We start from the raw sequence: 24,558 nt of genomic DNA, 5'->3' as shown, positions 1-24,558 counted from the left end.
CAGTGACTTGGAGGGTCTTCAAAGGAATTAAGAGAGCAACTTTCTCAATAACTAAAAGCAGAACACAGTTCCAGATCACCAAAACTCTGCAGTGCTGGTTTTGTGACCTTGACTCAGAGTCACTGGGATGTACCAGGAAACCACAATTCCTGGCGGATGCACGTTTTATGTACAAACGTTTACCAGATGTGAAGTTCATATGATCTATGCTGCAATAGAAACAAAAATGAATTTGCTGTGTAATCTGACATGCCAGTTCATTCTGTGAGCTAGCAAGTAATAGGCCTGGTCTCACGTTTAGGCAGAGCCTATGGGGTGTGAATTTGCAGCAGAGAAAACTTCTTAAGCCTTACCCCTACCCCAAATTAAAGCCAATCCCCCAATCCCATATGTTTGTCGAGCCTGAAATTCCACCAAGAAAGACTTATTTCTGTAGATTAAGAATTCTATTCCTGTTAAAATGGAAATTCCTTTGGGAGACATAAACTGTTATCAGCTATTTATATTTCAGTGTAAATGATTTCAAATACTGTTTGACAGCTGGTTTTGAGACGAATACATGAAGCTCGGTTGTTTGGATTGTAAAAGAGAGGGAAAAGTCTTTAAGAGACAAAAGTTAATAAATGAATAACTACTTTACCACTATTATTTGTCTACTCATTCAACAATATTCAACACCTAGCATTTTTCAAGCAAAGTGCTAAGCATTGGGCATACAGACATGAAAAAACATCGTTAATGGCCTCAAGAAATGTGGTTTGGTGGAAAGATGTCAAATATGCAGTTACCATAGAAAAGCACAGGTGTTCATGGAGGTGTGTGCAGATGCAAAGAGCCCAGAGAAATGAATACGTAAATCTGCCTGACAGAGAGGAGATGGGAACGTTTTCCAAGAGGAGGTGGACTTTGACCTGTGACTTGAAGAATTTGTAGGTGACCTTAGAATAGGAAAATAGTACCTGATTTTGCCTGGAAACATTAAGAGTAAGACATGCTCAGTGAAACAGCATTTCTGAAGTAAAGAGTTCTGGAGTGAAGTACCTGAGGAGGTTGGGGAGGGGATCAGTGTCTTCGTCAGCTCATGCTGCCATAACAAAATACCATAGACTGGGTGGCTTAAACAAAAGACATTTGTTTTCTCACAGTTCTGGAGGCTAGCAGCCCTTGATCAGGGTGCCAGCATGGCCGGTTTCTGGTGAGACCTCTCTACAGGCAGGCCGCCATCTTGCTGGCTGTGTCCTCATTAGGCCTCTTCTTTTGTGTGTGTGTGCGTATGGCAGAGAGCTCTCTGGTATCTCTTCTTATAAGAACACTAATCCTATTGTATCAGAGACCCGTCCTTAAGACTTCGTTTAACCTTAATTATCTGCTTAGGGCTTAACACATGAATTTGGGGGAGACACAATTCAGTCCATGTCAGGCAGTGAGGGAAATGAAGGACGATGATGTCCAGGAGGTACTCAGGAAAAATCATGCAGGGCCTTTTAAATCAAGTGAAGAGGAATGGACTTCATCTTTAAAGCTCATTCTAGGATTCCACACAGGCATTTTAAGCAGGGAGTGACATATTCTGATTCACATTTTAGAAAGCTCACTATGGCAGCAAAAGAGAGAATGATGCACAGGAAAACAGAAAGACCACTGAGAGACAGTAGGGACCTGATGTAGGACAGAGGGAGTGGGAATAAAGTTACTCAGGAGTTAAAACAGACCAAGTTTGACTGATTGTGTCAGTGTGGAGGGGAGAAATGAGAATGACCCCAGCCTCTGGCTTAGGCATCTATTAGACAGCAATGTTCTTTCCTGAGAGAGAACTCAGAAGGAAAACCAAATTTGTTTGCTGGGGATGGAGGAGAGGAAATAAAAAGCTTTTTCATTTTAGGAAATTAAGTATAAGCTTCGTATGAGGTATGTACATATGGCATTGTTTACTTGGCAGCTGAGTACGTGGACCTACTATATGCTAAGAATCGGGTAATGGGGCAACACACAACAGATGCTAAGCAGAGTGAGTGGATGTGGATTCTACTCTGGCTTGCCATTTGCTTTAGAGCGCCAAGGGTTGAGATTTTAGTCCATTAAAACTCTTTGTACTGAACACAACTTAAATGTCTAACAGTACAAGAATAACTAATAAATGCTGGCTCATCTACAGGATGGACAACTACAGAGGCATGAAATTCATGTGTTCCAAGAATATTTAATGACATAAAAAAAACAGTAAGAGAAAAAGCAAAACACAAAACTAGGTAGTAAGCTCATTGTATAAAAATATATGTCTTTCATATGTCAAAAATTGTTACGTCTAGAGAGTATTACAAAAATGTGATTGTTTTCATCGTTTTCCCAACTTTTCTATAAAGAGCACATATTGTTTTAAACTCAGAAATAATAAACTTTTCTTTAAACTTGTATATGTTTGTTTTCAAGCAAAGTTAATATTTCAAAAGGAGGCTCTCTCCCACCCTGTCAGAACACATAATTGAATTATCCTCCACCAATCAGGAGAAGTTAGGATATGCTAAGTAGCAAATATATCAAAAAGTTCTAGCGCCTTATAATGACAAAGGTTTATTTTTCACTCATACTAACTGTCCACTATGGGCTGGCTAGGTGCTCTGCTCCACATTTCTCATTTTTGGACCCATTCTGAGGAGCATGGCCACTTGCCATGGCACAGGTAAAGAGCTCTGGAAGGTCTCAAACTAGCAATTAAATGCTCCAGTCCAGAAACATATGTCAATTTCCACATACAGTCAGAACTAACACAGGACCAGGAAATGTAAACCTACTGTGTTCCTGGAATGTATTTGGCAAACAGATCACATATAACTACAAGTTCCTCACCACTCCCCCCAAAAAAATTACGGAGGGATTTTTATGGCAGTGTTGTTCAAACCGTAATCCATGACCCATAAGTAGATTGTGAAGTCAATTTAGTGGGTCATGATCAGTGTTTTTTAACAGAATGGAAGGGGAAATGTCAGAACACAATGCACGTAGAAAAGGTAGTTACCATGAAAGAATATTTAATATACATCTATCAAGTAAATACTCATGTGTCACAATGTAAAATATCTTCCTGTGGGTCCTGTAAAGAAATTTTGAAAGCCATTGTTCTATGGGAGCCCCAATGAAGCCACATATACAGAAACATAACAATTTCCATACTGGGGTCTTCTAATTCAATGTCCTATGACTACCATGAAAGATTGGGGGAAACTTGGCCTTCCTCCGTGGCATCAATCTCAAAGAACTGAGTCCAATTTTTACTTTCTTTGCTATAATTGCTCTCTCAATAATAATTCAATTAAGAAATATCATGAAGTGATTTATATTTTCAGCACCTTCCAAGTATTAAGAGTTCCATTATTTTTTATTTCTCCTAAAATAAAAATTCAAGCTTCAAAAGATTTTCCTTAATTCTACAGAGCCTCATTTTATCGGTGTGTTAGGAACATATGCAATTCTTACATTAATTTAAATGACATCCCTGACCAACATAAATGGTAACAAAGTTTTTTTCTTTGTAGTGCTATTAACTTATAAAACATTATCATGGATGATTTCTATCAGGCTCACTTATGCTTGATGTTTAAGAGAAGAATTCACACTTCAGAACTGCAAAATACCTACTGTATCTAACTCCTTGTCACAGACTTAATAGTCCCAATTTTCAATATTCTGCTTTTTATCTTCAACTGAGAAAATACAAATTTAAAATATGCACATTCCATATGTTAGCTTACGGGAAAAGTGCAATATTTATCAATTACATTTCAAGCTTCTCATTTCCAAAATGAATTGATCTTAACTCTTACTTTCTATCATCCACATGAAATGTTTCTAAGTGCTTACTTAAATGCAAGAGTTTTAACCAAAACTCTTTTTAACCAAAACAACCGGAGTTTTTTCAATGTTTTCTACCCTCCTCCCAAATACACTGCCATGCTTTTTCCTATCTACCCTTTATAGCACTGCCCATTCAAAAGCCAGCCTTTGTTTCTAGAGGGAAAAGTCTTGATAAGCAGCCAAGAATAACAAAATGCCTCCTGTGGTCCAATCTTCTTTTACTTCCCAGATGGCTCCACTGCCATGTACTAGGTATGCCACAGAGGTTTCCTGAGGAAAAAGGGTCAATGCAAACTAATACAGTCTACCCTCCTGACATTCAAGAGAACCAAATAAAACATGACTGACTGTGTTTAAAAGAATGGAAAATGAAAAGACCATCCTCAAAAATAAACTAGTGTGCAATTTCTTACTACACAAAAGGAAGCTCTGGTATGGAAAAATGATGAACATCCTGCATTTGTTAATAAGGAAGCATTCTATTCAGTTCAGCAACAGAAACTTGCTGAAAAGTGATGAGTCACAATATTCGGCTCCTTCCTGTCCTTGTTCAGCGACGTGTGGGGAAAAGAGGATTGTACTGGCAGCTGGACCATCTCTGTCCCAGACCCAGCAAGGCCACTAAGATACTGCAGGAATCTGGGCAAGAAAACAAGCCTGGCTGGACTTCAGTATTTCCTCTACAAAACCAGCGGGTGAGGAGATGAGTGAGTTGGGGCATCTCTTCCATTTCAAATTGGCTGCAGTTTTATTCTCTTAAATAATTTACCGAAAAGTATTTATTCCATTAAATATAGGTTACTAATTTCCTTCTTAAAACAAACCCAAAAAATGGTCATTCCTTTCCATTATTCCAAACTGGACCTACTAGATCTCACATCTTATGAACTGTCTATAAATTAACATTTCATAATCAAAATTATCATACCTATAACATTTCTCCTACATTCAAAGAGCTCCAAAGACATGCACAGTATCATTCTGATCATTCTCTTTTGATGATAGTTATTTTTTTAATTTCTGAGCCATCAGACAAAAAATAACCCCTTGAAAATGTTCCTCATTTTTAACAAATGACAAGCATTGAACAAATCTAAGTGAATGCCTAGAGTATGGTTTTGAATCCTAAAACGTAAGCTTTTAAAACTATATTACATTGTTCTCCCCAACAGATACAAAAAATGTAAGCAAATAAATACCACAGTCAAATTTTGATTATCTGCCATGTGGGATGGTGAGAGAACCAGCACAGATAAGCGGTGCAGAGTCGGGGAGGAAATGTACAATTGGGCATTGGAATGTGTTTTATTCTTATAGTTGAATAAAACTATGCCTGGCATTCTGGAAATTGACAATACTGTACTTCAAGTTGAGTAAATAATGAAACTTCCCTAGGAAAAATCAACCCAAGAGAACGAGAAAATATTCTAGTTTGTAAATATTTTGGTTCACACCTTGGCAAATGAGAACATTGTGCAATGTTTAAAAAGATATTTTTAAATCCCTGCTATGTGAGACTAGACTGATAAAGATGCCAAATTATAAGAAGCGACATTGTCATTAAATATTTATAAAAATTCTTGCAGGGGCTGGCCCCGTGGCCGAGTGGTTAAGTTTGCGCGCTCCGCTGCAGGCGGCCCAGTGTTTCGTTGGTTCGAATCCTGGGCGCGGACATGGCACTGCTCATCAGACCACGCTGAGGCGGCGTCCCACATGCCACAACTGGAAGAACCCACAACGAAGAATACACAACTATGTACCGGGGGGCTTTGGGGAGAAAAAGGAAAAATTAAAATCTTAAAAAGAAGTTTCTTAAAAATTCTTGCAGAAAGGAGCCCTAAAAGGCGTCACAATACCACAACTCAAGGTAGTATTATTATTATCAAATTTGCCATCTATAACACAAGAAATTCATGAGGTGGGAAACTCTCATGCCTCATTGTTCACTCCAAAGTTAGTTGGTTACAGTCTCTCACACAGACTTTCAAATTCAATGATCTAAAGCAGAAACAGCTGCACTGGACTTTGTTCATGCTGGAAAACTGACATTTCTTTAGCAAGTGCCAAGTGCAGTCTCAGAATTATAGTATGTCAGACTAAATCCAAAAGGAGATGCTCTTATTTTCCTACATCATCCAAATGCTTTCAGAATAAATTGCAAACAAGATCCCCAAAGCCATATTACCCCACAGCCCAAAGGAGCAACTGCGGCTGTCCGCGTATCACTTGGTCCAAAATGTTCACTTCATAGCGGCAGTGAGAAAGCAGGCACCAAAATGACCTTTGTTCCTTTCTACAATTACAGGTGATTTAGAATATTGTCAGATTAACACTGAACATGATCCCTTCATAGCTCCATGGCTTATATTCCTGGGAAGGTCAGAGGAACAATATTACTTAGAGCTGGAAGAGAAAGGATTCACAGAGCAGGAGAAAATGTCCCCTGACAGAGGTACATGCTTCTCAAACTGAGAAGGAAGTGGCTTGGTTTGCACAAATGAGGAAGAACAGTGTCTTCTTGGACATTGCGCAACTCTTTTCCATTTGTATCCATGGGAAACCATGAGTCTGGGCTCTTCAAGTGGATGGACAGAGCCGATCTCAGGCAGGTTCCCCACCAGTAAAACCCAAGAGGAAAAGGAGGTAGCCATGTCCAGAAGACATAACACTAATACATTTCCCCAACTCCACAAACATTACCAGCACGCCATGGTAATAGGAAAAGAACCCCTATAGAAGTAAGGATGAAATTGCAAACACAAAGAGGTGAACAAATATTCCATAAAAACCAGGACCATGGGGCAAGACCACAAACTCAGCAAACATGGTGACTAACACCCATAGAAACTGAGTTAATAACAGTAAAAAGACTACTAGCTTAACTGTAATTAATATATTTAGAGATATATGTGAGAACATTTGAATATGGATATTCATATATTCAGAGATATATGTGAGAATAGCTGAAGAGGGAAATAGCTTGATGGAAGACCAAGTTGAAGAATTCTACCAGATTACAGTGCAGAAGGACGCAGATTTTACAAAATATTAAAAAAATTTTCAGAAGGGAAAAAATACAAAGAGACGTGAAGAAACAATAGAAGGTAAAAGAAAAGCTCTCAGAGCTAAATAAAGATTTGAATCTTCAGATTGAAAGGGTCTCACAAGTACCAAATTGCTTGAATGGGGGAAAAAGACCTCTTTTAGACATATTTTGGTGAAAAATCATAATTCAGAGAATAAAGCAAAAAATTCTAAGAGTTTCCGGGGTGGGGAGGAGTGGAGATAGGGAGGATATCTAAAAACAAATAAAATTCAGATTGTCTAGAGGCTTTTTAACACAAAACTGAAGCTAAAAGACAATGGATCCAAATCTTCAAAGTTCTGCAGGAAAATAATTTGGACCTAACCAAAGAAATCTTTATCTCTGAACATTTCAAACGTTTGAACATGAAAGAACTCAAAGTTTACTATCTATTCACTCTCTCCAGAAAAATTACTAGAAGATAAAACTAAGGTCTTAACTAGTTTGGGGATAGAAATTTTTTTTTTAATCAACAAAATTTGCCACCCTCCCATAACCACTCCTTCAAAATAAATTTCAGTCTAAAATTGTTTCTGAAAAACATTAATAACATTCTAGAAATAAAACATAGGCTCTCAATTGGGATTGAGGGATGTGGAATGGGGGATAGAGGGCAGTGAAGATGATACAAATCACGTAAACAGGACAAATAAATTATCTTGTGGGGGAGGGATAGATACCAACTAGCTATTACTAGGAAAATATGTTTTAATTGATATATAGAAATGTAATAATAACCTATTACATAAATAGGAATATAACTTCCAGAGATAACTGGTAGGGAAGAAAATGAAGCAGACAATTCCAAACAGAGGGAAAAACTAACAGTAGCAATTTTAATAAAGAATAAGAGGGGCCAGTCCCGTAGCCTAGTGGTTAAGTTTGGCATGCTCTGCTCCAGGGGCCCAGGTTCACAGATTTGGATCGAGAGTGTGGCCTTACACCACTTGTCAGCCATGCTGTGGTGGCAACCCACACATAAAGTGGAGGAAAATTGGCACAGATGTCAGCTCAGGGCAAATCTTCCTCAGCAAAAAAAAAGATAAGAAAGTACAATAAAAATAGAGAACAAAGAAAAATGCAAAAAGTCTAAACACATTAGCAATCATAGTAAAGTTTAATGGATTAAATTTGTCTATTTAGAATTCAGAAACATTTCAGATTGTGGGGATTTTTTTAAGTCCATCTCTGTTCTGCTTACAAGAAATCCACCTAAAGCTCAGTGACAGCAAATGTTGAAAACACAGTGGCAGAAATATCATTTACTAGGCAAATACTAATAAAATAAAATAGCTACACCATGTAGAACAGAATTCATGGCAAAAAGTATTAAACAGGACCAAGAAAGGAATATTTCATGTTTATAAAAGATCAATTTCCTAAGAAATAAGTTATGAAAGTATATCCATTTTCCTTTTAACATTTTGACATGAACATTTTCTGTATATAAATTTGTTTACTTTCTTTATCCTCCACCTATTATATCTAAAGACACATTTATTGTTAAACATCATTGTTAACACTGTTGCATAATCAACGCAAAATATCAACCCTCTCTCTGGTATTGCACATTTAGGATAGCTTCAACATCTTACTTCTACAAACAGTATGATAATAAACACCTCCAGAGATATTCTCCCTAAAAAAAGAAAGAAGAGGGAGGCAGTGAAATTGATAACCCAACTGACAGATTCACCGACCAACTGAACCTCAGACCCTCGGGCCATAAGATGGGAAGAGAAATTGATGCTGATAACAGGGGAACTGACTGATCTTGTCCTGCTCAACACAGACACTTTCGAAGAGCTTAGAGGCTCAATATGCACAACCAGTTAACACCTGCTTATGCTAGACACATGCTCTTCCCTATTCAACGCATCATCTCTGTTAATAAGTTGAAACCTTGAATAACACATTACAAGTCTTTGTCTTTCCTCTCAGCGTTTCTTTTAATAAGAACACCAACTTTGTAAAATAAACACAAGGCACATGTTAGGGAGAAAAACACTCTAGCTCAGGTATAAAGGGAATTAAGTAAGGTACAATGATAGGCTGGAGCCATTTGTAAGGACTTATTTGAAATTCACAATAGTCCACAGAAAACTTTCCACAGCAGCTCCAATGAATCTTTATACTTAGCCCCCTTTTTCCTTATGTTCAAAATCCCTTCTCCTTCACAGATTCAGAGATGGCCAGGATTGAATATTTTTAAAGTTAGAGGGGCACAAATTTTTGTACTTTTTCTTAGAGGATCTTCCACAAATTAATCAGCACTCTGAATAATTGAGCTGCAATGGTTTTTCAAGCAAGGTACAGTACTTAAGGGGGAATTGTGCATTCACACTGACATATTATTTTCTTTAAATGAAGGGATATTCTCTAACAATGAAACTGTAATGATAACTAGAAAGGCAGGAAGGTTAAGTTTTGTCTGCTTAAATCTGCCCCTTTTAGATTTTTCCCTTTTGTTCTCCACTGACCATACTTCCCAAACAATTATTATACACCTCTTACAGCTTCAAAAGCCCATAAAATTCAATAAAATTGTACTTACATCTCCATCACCAATGGAAATACTCACCTGAATACTAATGACCTCTTTATTTCCCAAGAGAATAGCTTCCCTCACCCACACTCCCATACTCCTCTCCTTTATCTCCCTCTGCTTCAGATCATACACTCCATGACAATCATTCTTTTTTGAGACACTCTCCTTTTACAGTCCACTTGGCAGTTTTTCTTCGTTCTCTCTTGAAAACTATCCCTTCTCTTAATTGGCCTTCTTTTTGGACTTTTTCTTTTTGGCCTGCTATTGACCACTGCCCCTCACCCAGAAAAGACAACATCCTCATTGCTTCAGTGACTGCTTCTGTGGAAAGACTCCAGTTCCCATGTGTTGAAATATCTTTTTTCCTAACTCTCCACACACTAAATCCTCCATTTCCATCGGGCATGTCATATCAAGCCCTTTAAATAAGTCATCCCTATTCCCAGATCTAAGCCTCTTTTCATGACATATCTTAATTTGTGAAATATAAACCAGTACTCAGGGTCTGGTTAACAAAGATCAGAAACCTACAGAAATTTGGTGTGAAGTTATCTGTACGCGAAAGAAAGGCGGCAAAGGAGAAAAGAAATAGTTCTAAAGATCAAGAGCATATATTCCTCTGGTAAACCCAAGGGCAGAGGGGTAAAAACAGTTGTGAACCCGGCGCACAGTCAGCCGGCACAAAGCAGCATTGTTGTGCTGACGGTGTGCCCACTCTGGCTGCTCGATGCTCTGGCCTTTTGTTAAATATTCTAAACCTCACTCCTGTGTGTGAGCACTTACAGAACTTACAAAAGGAATGATCGCTGAACACTATACAATGCTTGTTAAGTGGCAAGAATAAATCACATCAAATTCACCTGTACTTCTTTGAAGGCGTATGAGGACAGGCTGCCATCAGGAGAACTCTGTACTCATGGTATTTCACAAATGAAAACAGACCAATATAATCTGGATATAAAACTAATTAAATGACTCCCCAGTGAAGAACAGCACCTGAGGCCAACCTGGCAGGAGGCTTCTAGTGATGTTTTAGAATTCCACCATTTGCCCCATCCAGTTAACTGGTTATTCATAATTTGAGTGAGGAAAACGAAGACCTGCAAATCAAACTTCTAGACAAAGCAAAGCTAAGAAAGATTTCTGGCTGTTTGAATGAAAGACTTTGGATTTCAAAAGATCTCACCTGGATAATTAACAGGCCAACAGCAACAAGACAAAATTCAAAAGAAACACATGAAAATCCTGCAATCCAAAATCTGGATTGTAGAATGTTCAATAGGAATCAGCTGGTTTAACAGCAGGAGGTCTGAGTAGACAAAAATGTCTTAGCTAATGGTAAACTACAGTCATTGGTATGAACGGGCTGCCAACAATTAGTTTGCTCTTGAACTACAGCAAGAAAAGAACAGGCTACACCCCTTCTAGTAAGCAATTAATGGTTGGAGAGAATGAAAACTGCATGTGTCCAGGGAAGGCTGACCAGACTGGAGATGTAACTCCAAACTACTGTAAAAAAAAGAGGCAGTTTTAGATTATGATGTTCCACTTATCTTTAAATCCTGGCAAAACTGCCATGTGGAAAAGAAATTTAGCTTGTCCCTGTCACTCCCAGAGTACAGAATTAGGACCAATGCCTGGAAACTCCAGGCAGGAAGTTTTCAGTTTAACTTAAGGAAAAAGTTTTTAATAAATGGGGATGTCGCTAGAACTGAAATTTCCCATCATTGGAGGTATCTGGCATCTGGCAGTGTGCTCATCAGGTATGCTATAGGGAGAGGTTAAGGCATCAGGTATCGTTGGTGTAAACAACATTTGCAATGTAAACAACAATTACCAGGCAGATAATTTCCAACCCTATGATTCATGTTGACTAGAGTATGTGTCTAAACTGAACCATTTGTCCAGACTGAACCAAGCTTCAAGAAGTGGGTTCAAGCCCCACCTCCTCTATGAAGCAAATCATGACAAAAACAGACCATATCTTCCACCGCGCCTACCTCCAGTATTAGACCATTTGGAGCTCAATTACAGAGTCTTATTTTGCTTCCTAAAAACTATGTATGAAATAGTCCATCTCTCAACTGTATCATAAGCAACCTGGGGTCATGGCCAAGCTCAGTCTACCAGATACCCTGGTAGCCACTGAAATCAAACCTGCTGACTCATTGCTTCTCTTGTTTTTTTTCATATAGCACGTATTCAATGTTTTTGCTATTACCAACATCTCCTTGATGTGAAACTGAAGACATACACAGTAATGGCTTCCTTGAGAGTTCCTGTGTCCTCCTCTCCCCTTGATATGTCAAAATTCCTATATTTTTCCATTTAAAACTTCCTGGCTCCCTCATGAGAATAATGGTCATAGAAATAGAAACACATTCTTACAGCTTTTGTAGATAATAAAATATGTCTTCTTTCTTTCCCCTTTTACCTTAGAACGTATCAATAGATGGCTCTGAGAAAGCAGAAATTCCAGGAGAAGATTTTTTTTTTTTATTAATGTTATGATAGATTACAAACTTGTGAGATTTCAGTTGTACATTTTTGTTAGTCATGTTGTGGGTACACCACTTCCCCCTTTGTGCCCTCCCCCCACCCCCCCTTTTCCCTGGTAACCACCGATCTGATCACCTTATCAATATACTAACTTCCACCTATGAGTGGAGTCATATAGAGTTCGTCTTTCTCTGACTGGCTTATTTCGATTAACATAATACCCTCGAGGTCCATCCACGTTGTTGTGAATGGGCCAATTTTGTCTTTTTTTATGGCTGAGTAGTATTCCATTGTGTATATATACCACATCTTCTTTATCCAATCATCAGTTTCTGGGCATGTAGGCTGGTTCCACATCTTGGCTATTGTAAATAATGCTGCGATGAACATAGGGGTGCAACGGACTCTTGAGATTTCTGATATCAGGTTCTTAGGATAGATACCCAGTAATGGGATGGCTGGGTCATAGGGTATTTCTATTTTTAACTTTTTGAGAAATCTCCATACTGTTTTCCATAGTGGCTGTACCAGTTTGCATTCCCACCAACAGTGTATGAGGGTTCCTTTTTCTCCGCAACCTCTCCAACATTTGTCACTCTTGGTTTTGGATGTTTTTGCCAATCTAACGGGTGTAAGGTGATATCTTAGTGTAGTTTTGATTTGCATTTCCCTGATGATTAGCGATGAACATCTTTTCATGTGTCTATTGGCCATATTCATATCTTCTTTTGAGAAATGTCTGTTCATGTCCTCTGCCCATTTTTTGATCGGGTTGTTTGTTTTTTTGTTGTTAAGCAGTGTGAGTTCTTTGAATATTATGGAGATTAACCCTTTGTCGGATAAGTGGCTTGTAAATATTTTTTCCCAATTAGTGAGCTGTTTTTTGTTTCAATCCTGTTTTCCCTTGCCTTGAAGAAGCTCTTTAGTCTGATGAAGTCCCATTTGTTTATTCTTTCTATTGTTTCCCTCAACTGAGGAGTTATAGTGTCCGAAAAGATTCTTTTGAAACTGATGTCAAAGAGTGTACTGCCTATATTCTCTTCCAAAAGACTTATTGTCTCAGGCCTAATCTTTAGGTCTTTGATCCATTTTGAGTTTATTTTGGTGTGTGGTGAAAAAGAATGGTCAATTTTCAATCTTTTGCATGTGGCTGTCCAGTTTTCCCAGCACCATTTGTTGAAGAGACTTTCTTTTCTCCACTGTAGGCCCTCTGCTCCTTTGTCGAAGATTAGCTGTCCATAGATGTGTGGTTTTATCTCTGGGCTTTCAATTCTGTTCCATTGATCTGTGGACCTGTTTTTGTACCAGTACCATGCTGTTTTGATCACTGTAGCTTTGTAGTATGTTTTGAAATCGGGGATTGTGATTCCGCCGGCTTTGTTTTTCTTGCTCAGGATTGCTTTAGCAATTCGCGGTCTTTTGTTGCCCCATATGAATTTTAGGATTGTTTGTTCAATTTCTGTGAAGAATGTTCTTGGGATTCTGATTGGGATAGCATTGAATCTGTAGATTGCTTTAGGTAGTATGGACATTTTAACTATGTTTATTCTTCCAATCCATGTGCATGGAATGTCTTTCCATCTCTTTATGTCGTCGTCAATTTCTTTCAAGAAAGTCTTGTAGTTTTCATTGTATAGATCCTTCACTTCCTTGGTTAAGTTTATCCCAAGGTATTTTATTCTTTTCGTTGCAATTGTGAATGGGATTGAGTTCTTGAGTTCTTTTTCTGTTAGTTCATTGTTAGTGTATAGAAATGCTACTGATTTATGCACGTTAATTTTATACCCTGCTACTTTGCTGTAGTTGTTGATTATTTCTAATAGTTTTTCTATGGATTCTTTGGGGTTTTCTATATATAAGATCATGTCGTCTGCAAACAGCGAGAGTTTTACTTCTTCGTTACCTATTTGGATTCCTTTTATTTCTTTTTCCTGCCGAATTGCTCTGGCCAGCACCTCCAGTACTATGTTGAATAGGAGTGGTGAAAGTGGGCACCCTTGTCTTGTTCCTGTCCTCAGAGGGATGGCTTTCAGTTTTTGTCCATTGAGTATGATGTTGGCTGTGGGTCTGTCATATATGGCCTTTATTATGTTGAGGTACTTTCCTTCTATACCCATTTTATTGAGGGTTTTTATCATAAATGGGTGTTGGATCTTGTCAAATGCTTTCTCTGCATCTATTGAGATGATCATGTGGTTTTTGTTTTTCATTTTGTTGATGTAGTGTATCATGTTGATTGACTTGCGGATGTTGAACCATCCCTGTGTCCCTGGTATAAATCCCACTTGATCATGGTGTATAATCTTTTTGATGTATTGCTGTATTCGGTTTGCGAGAATTTTGTTGAGGATTTTTGCATCTATGTTCATCAGTGATATCGGCCTGTAGTTCCCCTTCTTTGTGTTGTCCTTGTCAGGTTTGGGGATCAGAGTGATGTTGGCTTCATAGAATGTGTTAGGGAGTACTCCATCTTTCTCAATTTTCTGGAACAGTTTGAGGAGAATAGGTATTAAGTCTTCTTTGAATGTTTGGTAGAATTCTCCAGAGAAGCCGTCTGGTCCTGGACTCTTATTTTTGGGGAGGTTTTTGATTACCGTTTCTATTTCCTTACTTGTGATTGGCCTATTCAGATTCTCCATTTCTTCCTGATTCAGTTTGGGGAGATTGTAGGAGTCTAGGAATTTGTCCATTTCTTCCAGGTGGTTCAATTTGTTGGCATATAGTTTTTCATAGTATTCTCTTATGATCTCTTGTATTTCATTGGTATCTGTTGTGATTAGGAGAAGAAAGATTTTGAAGGAAAAAAAGTCAAAATTTGAAATTCTCTCGAGTCTCGAGTAGCAGACAGTAGCAAAGTCTTGCCTTCCAGAGAAGCAGGGCCGCATCTCCTCTCCATCACAGCTTGGAAAGATTGTAGCTGTGTCCGCATAGCGGATTCCTTGAGGACACTGTCTTCCGTAAGATAGACTGGCCTTGCCTACGGATTGGCAGTACTAAAACAATCAAAGAAAGGAGAAGGAACAATTTTCTTCTGCAGCTAATTTTATGATCAATACTCACCTCTGGGGATAAACTGGAAGAGGGGATAAAGTAGAGAGCATGCACATATTCACTTTTAAATTTAAGTCATTAGCATTCAAATCCTGTTTGAAAATGTGAAATGATAGTTACTTCTCTAGTCTTACTTAGGCTGCTTTAGGTCCAAATCTCAAAAACGTGGCAGCTTACTAGAAGTGAGATTTGGAATTCAACTTGGCAGTCGTATCGGAGATGATGTAGAAACAATTAAAATGCACAAACTCACTGCATTACTCAAGCTTAGCATTCAATAATGTAATAGGTCTGGCCAAAAAGTATCCAATGTGAAATTACACTATCCAACTAAAAATTAAAAATATTTAGAGGCACAGTTAAGGAAACACAGAGGCACAAATAGCTCTAACTATCCTATATCAGTAACTGGCCAGACATTCATTTAATTAACTAATTTAGAATGAATCAGAGATCAAAAATATTCACACTTTTTCTAGGATTCTGACATATGCAGTTTAAAAATAATTGATTCTGATTTTCCCAGTGCCTCCAAAACTCCCTTCTGTCAAGCCTCAGTCAATTCAATTCACTACATCATGGTTTTTTGTTTAGTTTAGTTTTTGACTTAATAGACTACATGTTTCAACTAAATACTTTGTAGAAACTTACTGATGTATGTTGTATATGCAGAATTCATTAGTTTTGAGAGAATAGAGATCCAACCACAGACTGTAATAATAAACCTTTAGACTAGTCAGTGCAGGGGCAATTAACACATGAACACAACCACAACAATCTCTCCAAAGCACTCCGCTGAGAGCAGCAATGAAACACAACTAGGAGTTTTGTGGTATGACAACTAACTCTGACATCCAGAGCATCCATGGGGAAATTTGCTAAGAGGTTATATGTCCTTGAGGACAGGAATCATGTCTTATTTATTGCTGTATCCCTAGGATTTAGTTAGATCTATAGAGAGTGTTGAAAAAATATTTGCTGAATGGATAAATTAATATCCTATAGAGATACACCAAAGTACAGGCTCCAGCAGCACAAAGACACCTGGCTGAGGAGGGAAATGGGTCCTGAAACCCAGGCTGCATGTGCCCAGAGAAAAGGCTATCTTCTAATTTTCATGAAGCCATGATATGGGTTATCTATGGCCCTAACCAAAGACATCTCTACAATTGCTAAATCCAGGAGCTCGTGACACACCACCTACAGCTGCAAGCAAGACCTGAGGACACCCTCAATCCCATTCAACCACCACAGTGACCTTCTGGGACTGTGCCATGTGGCAAAGGATGACAGCCTTGTGGACTCCAGCATCAACACTTATAGTCACAAGGAATTGCTCTCGAAAGCCTGTTATTGCCGCTAGCGCATTGCTACATCCATTAACACCCCTCCCCTGGAGCCACGCTTTCCTCTCCTCCCGCACACTGTGGATAATGGTGAAAATCTAGATTTGCTTCTTCTCCATGACCTAGCTTGGACAGAAGATATTCTCATCTAAAGAAGTAACACACTTTCAAATTGATAGACATCCAAATCACAAGTGAAGAAAAGCTTAGAAGTAGGGAGAATACTATACTTAAGTAATAACTAATTTGAGCTCACTTGAGTACTTTTTTATCAGCCAAGCATTATGCTAAAGTGTTTATTTGCACTATTCCATTTAACCTTCCTGACCACACTATTAAGGAGATCCCATGATCCTCACTTGACAGATGGGCAAATTAAGCTTTAAAAGGTTAAATACCATGTACAAGGTCACACAGATGCTACGTTCAGGCCATGACACACAACACCCATGATCTTAGCTATTATCTTATTATCAATGTATTATTATCAATGTATTAGAGTACACAATATTCTTTTGGCATTCACAAGGAGTAATAAACTGATTCTGCTTTTAAAAAAGTTCTCGTGGCATTTTAGCTAGATTTTATTCTCTGTAATTAATGTGTCTGGTATTTAAAAGTACATCTGGCACAATATGTACTTTATGAATTACAGGAACATAAATTAATCACACTACAACATCATTATCTCTTATTTGTATGGAAATTCCAAATACGCTTTCAAATGTTTCCAACTACAAAGTACGTAGTTATGCATCCATTTTTGCATTATAAAAGTAATCCATATGTATTAAAAAAACAGAGAAAACAAAGAAAAGCAGGAAAGAAAATATGTATCATCCTACCACCCAAACACAACTGTTAATACTTTGGGAAACATGCAATTTAAAGCTCAAAAATATTATCTGATTACTCATATAAACATAATTTCCCTCTCAAGACTCATAATTCAGAATCAGAAAAAAATTTTTCAAGTGTTGAAAAGATTGATGAACATTTTTTATATAATTCCTACATAGAGGCCAAACAAAAATTTGTTTAGGCATCCTGAAAAGGAATTTAAAATTTTGTTGAAATAAAAAGATCTGTTATTTCATTGTTCCTCATTTGTAGTAACATTTATCTTCAATGAATATTCAAGAAGCATGTTAATAGGAATTTTAGGAATGAATTCTACATTTCTCAGTAGACAAATTTCTTAAAGGATGCTACTCGACATTGACTTAAACTCTATATACAAATGCTCTAAGCTGCAATTCTTTACAAGTTCCATCATGGCCTCAAATGGTGATTTTAACCAAGGAAGATAAAATATACAAACAGCAAAATGAAAGAAGACTTTACAATCACACCTGACTAGTTCTCTCTTACTGCAGACTTTGATAAGCTACTAACTTTTCAGTAAGTTGCTGGCCACCTAGAGTGAGAAACCAGGTTTCCCAATTACCAGTCCAGAGCCTTCTTGGAAATAATGAGAGTGTCTATTTATATAGTACTTGATATATCAATATTATTGTTATTACTATTATTCAAATAGTAGTATGGAAATGACACATATCTTAGATGGTAGGTACCTACTTGCTCACACTACACCCTCACATGCTTGCCACCCCTTCATATAGAGGAGTTTGAATTGGGTTCCATGTGCTTCCACTTCCCATCAAGAGCTCTGAATCCCACCTTCTCTTTTCATCCCTGCTCCCTCCTCATTCCACAGGGACCCAAGTAGGAACTCTGCTAAACCATTCCAGATAAGACAGTTACCTTGTCATCCTTGCTCCCCACGGTTTCTATTTCACTCTCTCTCATTTCAAACCCTAGTCCAGAGGTGCCAGCTAACAAGCGATTTGAACAGGGAAAGAAGAGTAATGAACTGTGAAATGAGGAAAAGGCAGACTGCCGAAGGGAAGTGGTGAGACTCTACAGGGAGCTGCCTGGCTTCTCCAGAGCCTGAGTGTTCATCTTCTCCACAGGGCCTCTCTCTGGGTCAACCTCTCCACCTCTTGAAATGACAGAACTTCAAATCATATTCAACTCTTTCTAAAGAGAGATACATGGCATTATGCCAAGTGAGAATCAAAAATGGTTTGAGAAGCAACTGACACATCACGCGATGTTTGTTGATTTTTCTAAATTTAAATCAGAACTATTTTTGCCTTATACACTTTTTCACTTAAAGATATTTACAAAATGTTATTTTTAGATAATAAATTGAAGGGAGTTTTCCATTTAGAAAATGAAAACTGCCAATTGGCTATTAATAGACTTACTAAACTGAACTTAGCAACCTCTCTGAATCCCCCTAGGATGGCCAGGCACTTGTAGGCACTTCATCGCTATCTGAAGAATGGCTGAATACTTACAAAGAAAGTTCCTTCCTGCCTTATCGTTAATATTCTAATTCTGGGCACTACTGGAAAACACGTGCCTAGACACTCCCCATGAGATGGAATCAAACTCTCTCTTCCTAATAAAGTAGTAAAATATGTATACACAAGGTTTAGGCTCTTTAAAAATATATATTTCAATAAGTTGTTTCAATCATTGACTCATCTATGAATTTGAAAGCTACCATAAAAATATAATACACATGTTCTAAATGTTTGCTTTTATTTACCCATTACATAATAAAAAATTAAAAGACTAAATTTCCAAAGAATATTTTTAGAAGAACAAACTTTCTATAAAGCTCAAACTTCACTAGAACTTCTTTTTACTTTGAACTTAAAAACAAAATTTTCTTGGTCCTTACTCTTTTCTTCTTGACACCAATAACTGTAAAAACAAACAGTTAGCAGGTAACACAACACTGCAATCATGTCTAAATTGACCTAGATCAAAACAGGACAAGTCAAAACAAAAATTAAACACTGAATCAAACACACCAGCAACTGGCAGGGTTCCCAGAAGGTCACCAAACTTGTACTGGAGAAAACTGTCAATGTTTCCTGAAATTTTCAAAGCTACCTCTAAGTTTTTCACTAGTAAAAACCACAATGCCAAAGAAACAACAAAGAGAAAAAACTAAACTGAATCCTTAGAAATGAGAAAACTTGTGGAAAAAATTACCTTTCACAATTGATAGCTATAGATTTATTTTCTTGGCATCGTGGACACATTGTTTTCAATGGTTTTTCATTAAGGAAATCTTTTGAATAAATAACCCTGCCATCAAACTCAGTCAAATGGGACAGGCAGATCTACAATACTCCAATAGCACTCTGTCTTGGATTATGTGCTTCTGTCACATCATCTGACTTTTCAGAAGGCAAATAGTTAAACAAAAAATGTACTGACTAGAACATAGGAAATCTGAGTTGTTAACTGGTACCACCACTCACTATTCACCAGCCCTTAGCCAAGAACGATGTCTCCAAGCCTTCCTCATTTATATCAAATTCTAATATCCCTTATGGTTCTAAAAATTCTATGAGTACCTGGGAATCCCATGTCTATGGTTAATGTGTAATGTTACAGAGTCCCTCTTTATAAAGGACATGATTACTCTTTCTCACAATGAATTAACCAAACTGCTTAATTTTTTCATCAGCCTGAGCATCAACATTAACTGTTCTCAGGTGATCCCGATGCGCAGTCAAGTTTGGGAGCCAGGGGGTTAGACCAGGGACTCTCAAAGTGGGGTCTCTTGCCAACATCACAGCTGGGAACTGTGAAATGTTATTCAAAATGCTGAATTATTTTCTGAAAAACTTGAACTGCTTCACTTATTCTGAAACAAACTCTCCCACCAGTTAAAACAGAAAAGCCATCAAATGAACAAAACCTAAATTACTACTTCTTCTTTTAGGATCCAAAAGAGAGCTTCAGTTTAAAGCATTCATTAATGGCCATGGTAAAATAATAGCAAATTGCTATGAAGCATTTACTATGAGCCAAACAGCAAACTTCACATTTGTTAACTCATTTACTCCTCACACTGGCTGAGGCAGGTATCACTACCCCAGTTTTACTAACGAGACAGAAGCAAACAAAGGTCATGTAAGTTGTCCAAGTTCAAACAACTAGCTGACAGAGTCCGGATTCAAGGCTCGGCAGTCTGGCTGAAGACTGTGTGTCCTTAACAGGAGATGGAGAAAGGTGAGAAACAGCCTCCCAGGCTAAATTTCTTTGAGGGAGACTGGCCCACCTGCCAGATATTAACATTTCAACTTTGTTCCTCACGAGAATGATAATGAACCAAGCTGAAGAATTACTATTGCATGCTGAGAAATATAACCCAGAGATAATAAATGCAAATAAAAACATGTATCCATTTCCTGTAGTGTGTTTTACTCAAGACTTTCAAGATTGGCCTTAATTGTAAAACCATCCACTTTGGAACAAATAGGACCCTGAAAATGAACCTAAATGAATGCCAGGTAACTCTCATCAAAACCTTCCTAAATGAAGACAGGTTATGTAAACAAGTGCAATTAAGCAAGCTTCTTTACAATTATCTGTGCTCCAGGCCTATGCCTGGAAGTGGAGAATCAGAAAATCACTGTGGGGCATTGCAGTATTGCTCATTTCTAATTGGCCGCTCACTGCAAGCAGTGTTGCTACATCTGGTCACTGTGAATTGCAACATCGCAGACTCTCTTAGCTCTTCAGTTAAATTATCCAGAACACATAATTTGATTACTGGAGTTAGAATTGGTTTCCGCATGCCTTCATTTTTTCCCATCAAGAGATGTGCCTCTGATTATTCCTTTTCAACCCCTCAGCTACTCAGCATTTCATACATAGAGAGCCAAATAGAAAACTCTACTTACATTAAATTATAATTACATTTAATTTAATAACATTAAATTCTAATCATTTTCAATTTAATAACATTAAATTGCAATTTCAAAAGTATCCCAATGAAGACCTGATTTCCTGAAAGGAGGAGGTTCTAAAATGCTTATATGCTGGAACGTGCACTATGTTTAGTTTTCTAGAAATCACATAAGATCGCTAATAGGCAGGGTGTAACCTCTTGCATTTAAAGATGTAAGACAAGTCATAAAAAGGCACTCTAAGCTGGAAATCTAGTGTTCAGTTTATCATTGATTAAAGGAGAATCAAGACGAATTTTAAAGTACAGAATCACTTGGCATCCTTTTTGGAATTAATACCATAAACATTTTTTCCCAGAACTATCTGGTCCTAAGATAATCATCCAAGATCACTTCCAATCAAATAATGTAAAAGGAATTGCTTTTTCTGTATGTGGTTTAAAGCATTTTGAAATTATTGCAGTGAAGGAGGAAAAGGATTCTTAAATTACCCCAACTGCCCTTTTTGCCAGTTTAGGCCTGTCCTTGCTCTGTGTCCTCATTTTGCTTTCTTTCATATTGTCTTGAACAAACATTGATATAACTGGATACAGTTTCTTTTATTCTCTCTCTCAAGAACCTAAGAAACACCAGATAGTACTTCTCAACTGGTTCTCTTGGAGATCACAGTATGCCACTTCTAAACATTCTCTTACCATTTGAATTTTCGTTTGAAAGGAATGATATTCTAGAAAGCCAGATTTTAAGACTATTTAAATGTGAAAGTTAATAGACTATAAGCGCCACCAGATGGTGAAACCTTCACCATAGTGAGTAATGAAGACTAGGCTGTTGATTTGAAGCTAATCTAAAAAAAAATTCTAGAAAGTTCCTTATAAAATATGCAATAAAATTATGAAGATAATTTGAGGATGTCTGTATGTTCACATTCTGGTAAAAAGCAAAAACTGTAAATTCTAAGGGTGAGGTTGGCATGTCAATACAAAATTTGACCATGTTATCAAACATATTTTTCATTTCAAGCTGTTTGGGGGTTTTTTGTTTTGTTTTTAGTCTGTGTGTGGGGTGTATATATGAGCTAACAAATATTTATTTACTATGCTAGACACTTTAGAAGCATTATTTCATTTAACTCTGACAACAATATGAGAATTACGAAGTATGCATTGTATTACGACAGTCCCCATTTTACAGATGAAGAAAGTGAGGCTCGGAGAAATTATGCAACCATCCAAGAGCACCGAGAACCAGAAGAGCAGGTCTTCAACCTGAGGCTCGAGCCTCAGACCAAAGCTCTATTCCTAACCATTACCTACATTTCCCCCAGTTCTCCAAACACAAGCTTAGCCCCTGTCCCTTAACAAGTCCATATACCTCAATCCCAAATTGGCACAGAAAATAGCAACTTGGAAAATAACCATTTTCTGTACAGAAAGTCTTGGTACAGGTAGCACTGTGTCCACCACAGCACACATGTGCTAGGACTGGAGTCATGCCTATTCTAGATTTTTATCCAAAGTCAGATTTTCTAATCCATTTAAGCCTATTTGCAAAGTCATTCTTTTCTGTACTAATGACTTAGAAACAGCTGGAATTTTTTTAGCCAAAGTTTTGAAATCTCAGATCTCTATTAAAAGAGAAAAAGGAACCACTTCAGATCATCCAGAGAACTGCAATACTGAATTCCTTTTCATTCTGGAGAATTGGCACGAATCCCTTAAACCTCCAATTGTTTAAAAAAAAAAAAAAAAAAACCTGCACACGAGTCCTGTAACGTGCACTGCTGACACGGATGATCTGGGATCATCTCACTCAGGCCAAAGATTCATGTTATTGCAGCTAGAAGACGCTTATGTATATTTCTTCTTTGGCTTCATTTCAACTCTAAAAAAAGAAAAAGAAAGAAAATTCCTACTCTCTCCTAAAGCAAGTATGCAAATTCTACCATGTAAAAATTGCTCAAGGTGATGGCTAAGTCTCTATCCTTTATAGGATCCTCCAAAGTCTACAATATATACTTTTTTTTAATATGGGTAAACCTCTATTGATGAATACCTAAGATTTTCGGAAAAGTGGGAGGGGAATTTGCAGATGTCTGCCCTTACCTCGCTGAGGTCCACCCTACAAGTTCCCTAAAGTGAGCAAGCACTAGCATCGCCTGGAGAGCTCATTAAAACACACATGGCTGGGCCCTAACCCGGAGTTTCAGCCCAGGCCCTAGAGTTTGCATTACTAAAAGTTCCCAGGTGACGCTGATGCTGCTGGCCAGAGACCACACATTGAGAAACACCGCTCTAACTCGCTGGTTCCCCAACTTCTCCACAGGGGAATCTCCTGAGAACAGTTTTGTTTTTTTTTTCCTTAGATGTGGATGCCCAAAGTCCCCCTCCTAGAGATTCTGATTTAATTGGCCTGGGGTGCCGCTCAAGCACCGAATATTTGCAAAGCTCCCCGAGGGAGCTATCGTGCAGCAACCTGAAAGAATCTCTGATCCAGTCCACACGGCCCACCGCCCCGTGCGCTCCCAGGCGCGCCACGTGTGGACGCCGCAGCCTCTTCCAAGAAGTCAGAGGCAAGGGAGGATGAGCTTACAGGAGTAAATCATCGCACATTATTCATTCTCAGAGACGACACACTGAGCAGAAATCAGCCCCCAGCGAACCTCCCAAGATGCATTCACACCCAGTGACTTTGCAAGACAAATCCTGACATCCCAGCCTCCAGCCTGGGCGCGGAGTTCACCTCACGGCTCACCGAGCGCCTCCGCGCGAGGAGAAAACTGCACCCTCGGGACACCCAAACTGCCAAATTGCAGTCCCGGGAGGGCCAGCCCTGCAGCCCCTATTTGTCCTTCTGGCAGGGAGAGGGGAAAAGGCGGTGTCACCTTACCTGGCACAGCGTCCAGAGTCGGGCTTGCTGTCGCAGCCAGCTGTGTGTTCCTCCAGGGGGCCGGCGGCGTCCCGAGCAGTGTCCAGCCCCAACCTGGCCGGAGTCGGGGCTGCAGCGAAGCCCGTCTCCCTGCAGCGGCCGGGCAGAGCTGCGGCTCCGAGCCTCGCTCCCAGCCGCCTGGAGGCGGAGCCCGCAGATAAGGTTCGCGCTCCCCACCCGCCCCCTTTCCGGGGCGAAGGCCAGAGGGTGGGTTTTGGATCTGGATCTTGAAGCGCGAACTGTTAGTGGAACCCTAGTAGAAACACGCTCATTTCAAATCCTGCAAGGACCGGGACATGCACGCCCGGGAGAGGCGAAATGAGGGGCTCCCTGGACGCAGGAAAGATAGAAGCAAGCCCCAAGGGAGGACAGCACTGGGGAGCCTTGCCCCATAGATCGAAGGAGGCCTTCCTCCCTCCCCGGGGCGCCAGGTCAGTCCCCCTGGTCTGCCCAACCCCTGGCTGATGCACC

The 24,558-nt window shown here is 38.8% G+C and overlaps 1 protein-coding gene across 1 annotated transcript in view; it reads right to left on the bottom strand.

Moving 5' to 3' along the window:
- Positions 1 to 24,227, bottom strand: part of COL21A1 (collagen type XXI alpha 1 chain) — a 174,029-nt gene extending 149,802 nt beyond the window's left edge. The window contains exon 1 of the mRNA XM_070514690.1: positions 24,049 to 24,227. The gene's annotated coding sequence lies outside the window, so the exon portion shown is untranslated. The remainder of the gene's footprint in view (positions 1 to 24,048) is intronic.
- Positions 24,228 to 24,558: the final 331 nt, after the last annotated feature.

The sequence above is a fragment of the Equus asinus genome, chromosome 8 (assembly GCF_041296235.1).
Source record: "Equus asinus isolate D_3611 breed Donkey chromosome 8, EquAss-T2T_v2, whole genome shotgun sequence".
NCBI lineage: Eukaryota > Metazoa > Chordata > Mammalia > Perissodactyla > Equidae > Equus > Equus asinus.
The sequence above is the reverse complement of the archived record's forward strand: the minus strand, read 5'-3'. Positions and strand labels throughout refer to the sequence as shown.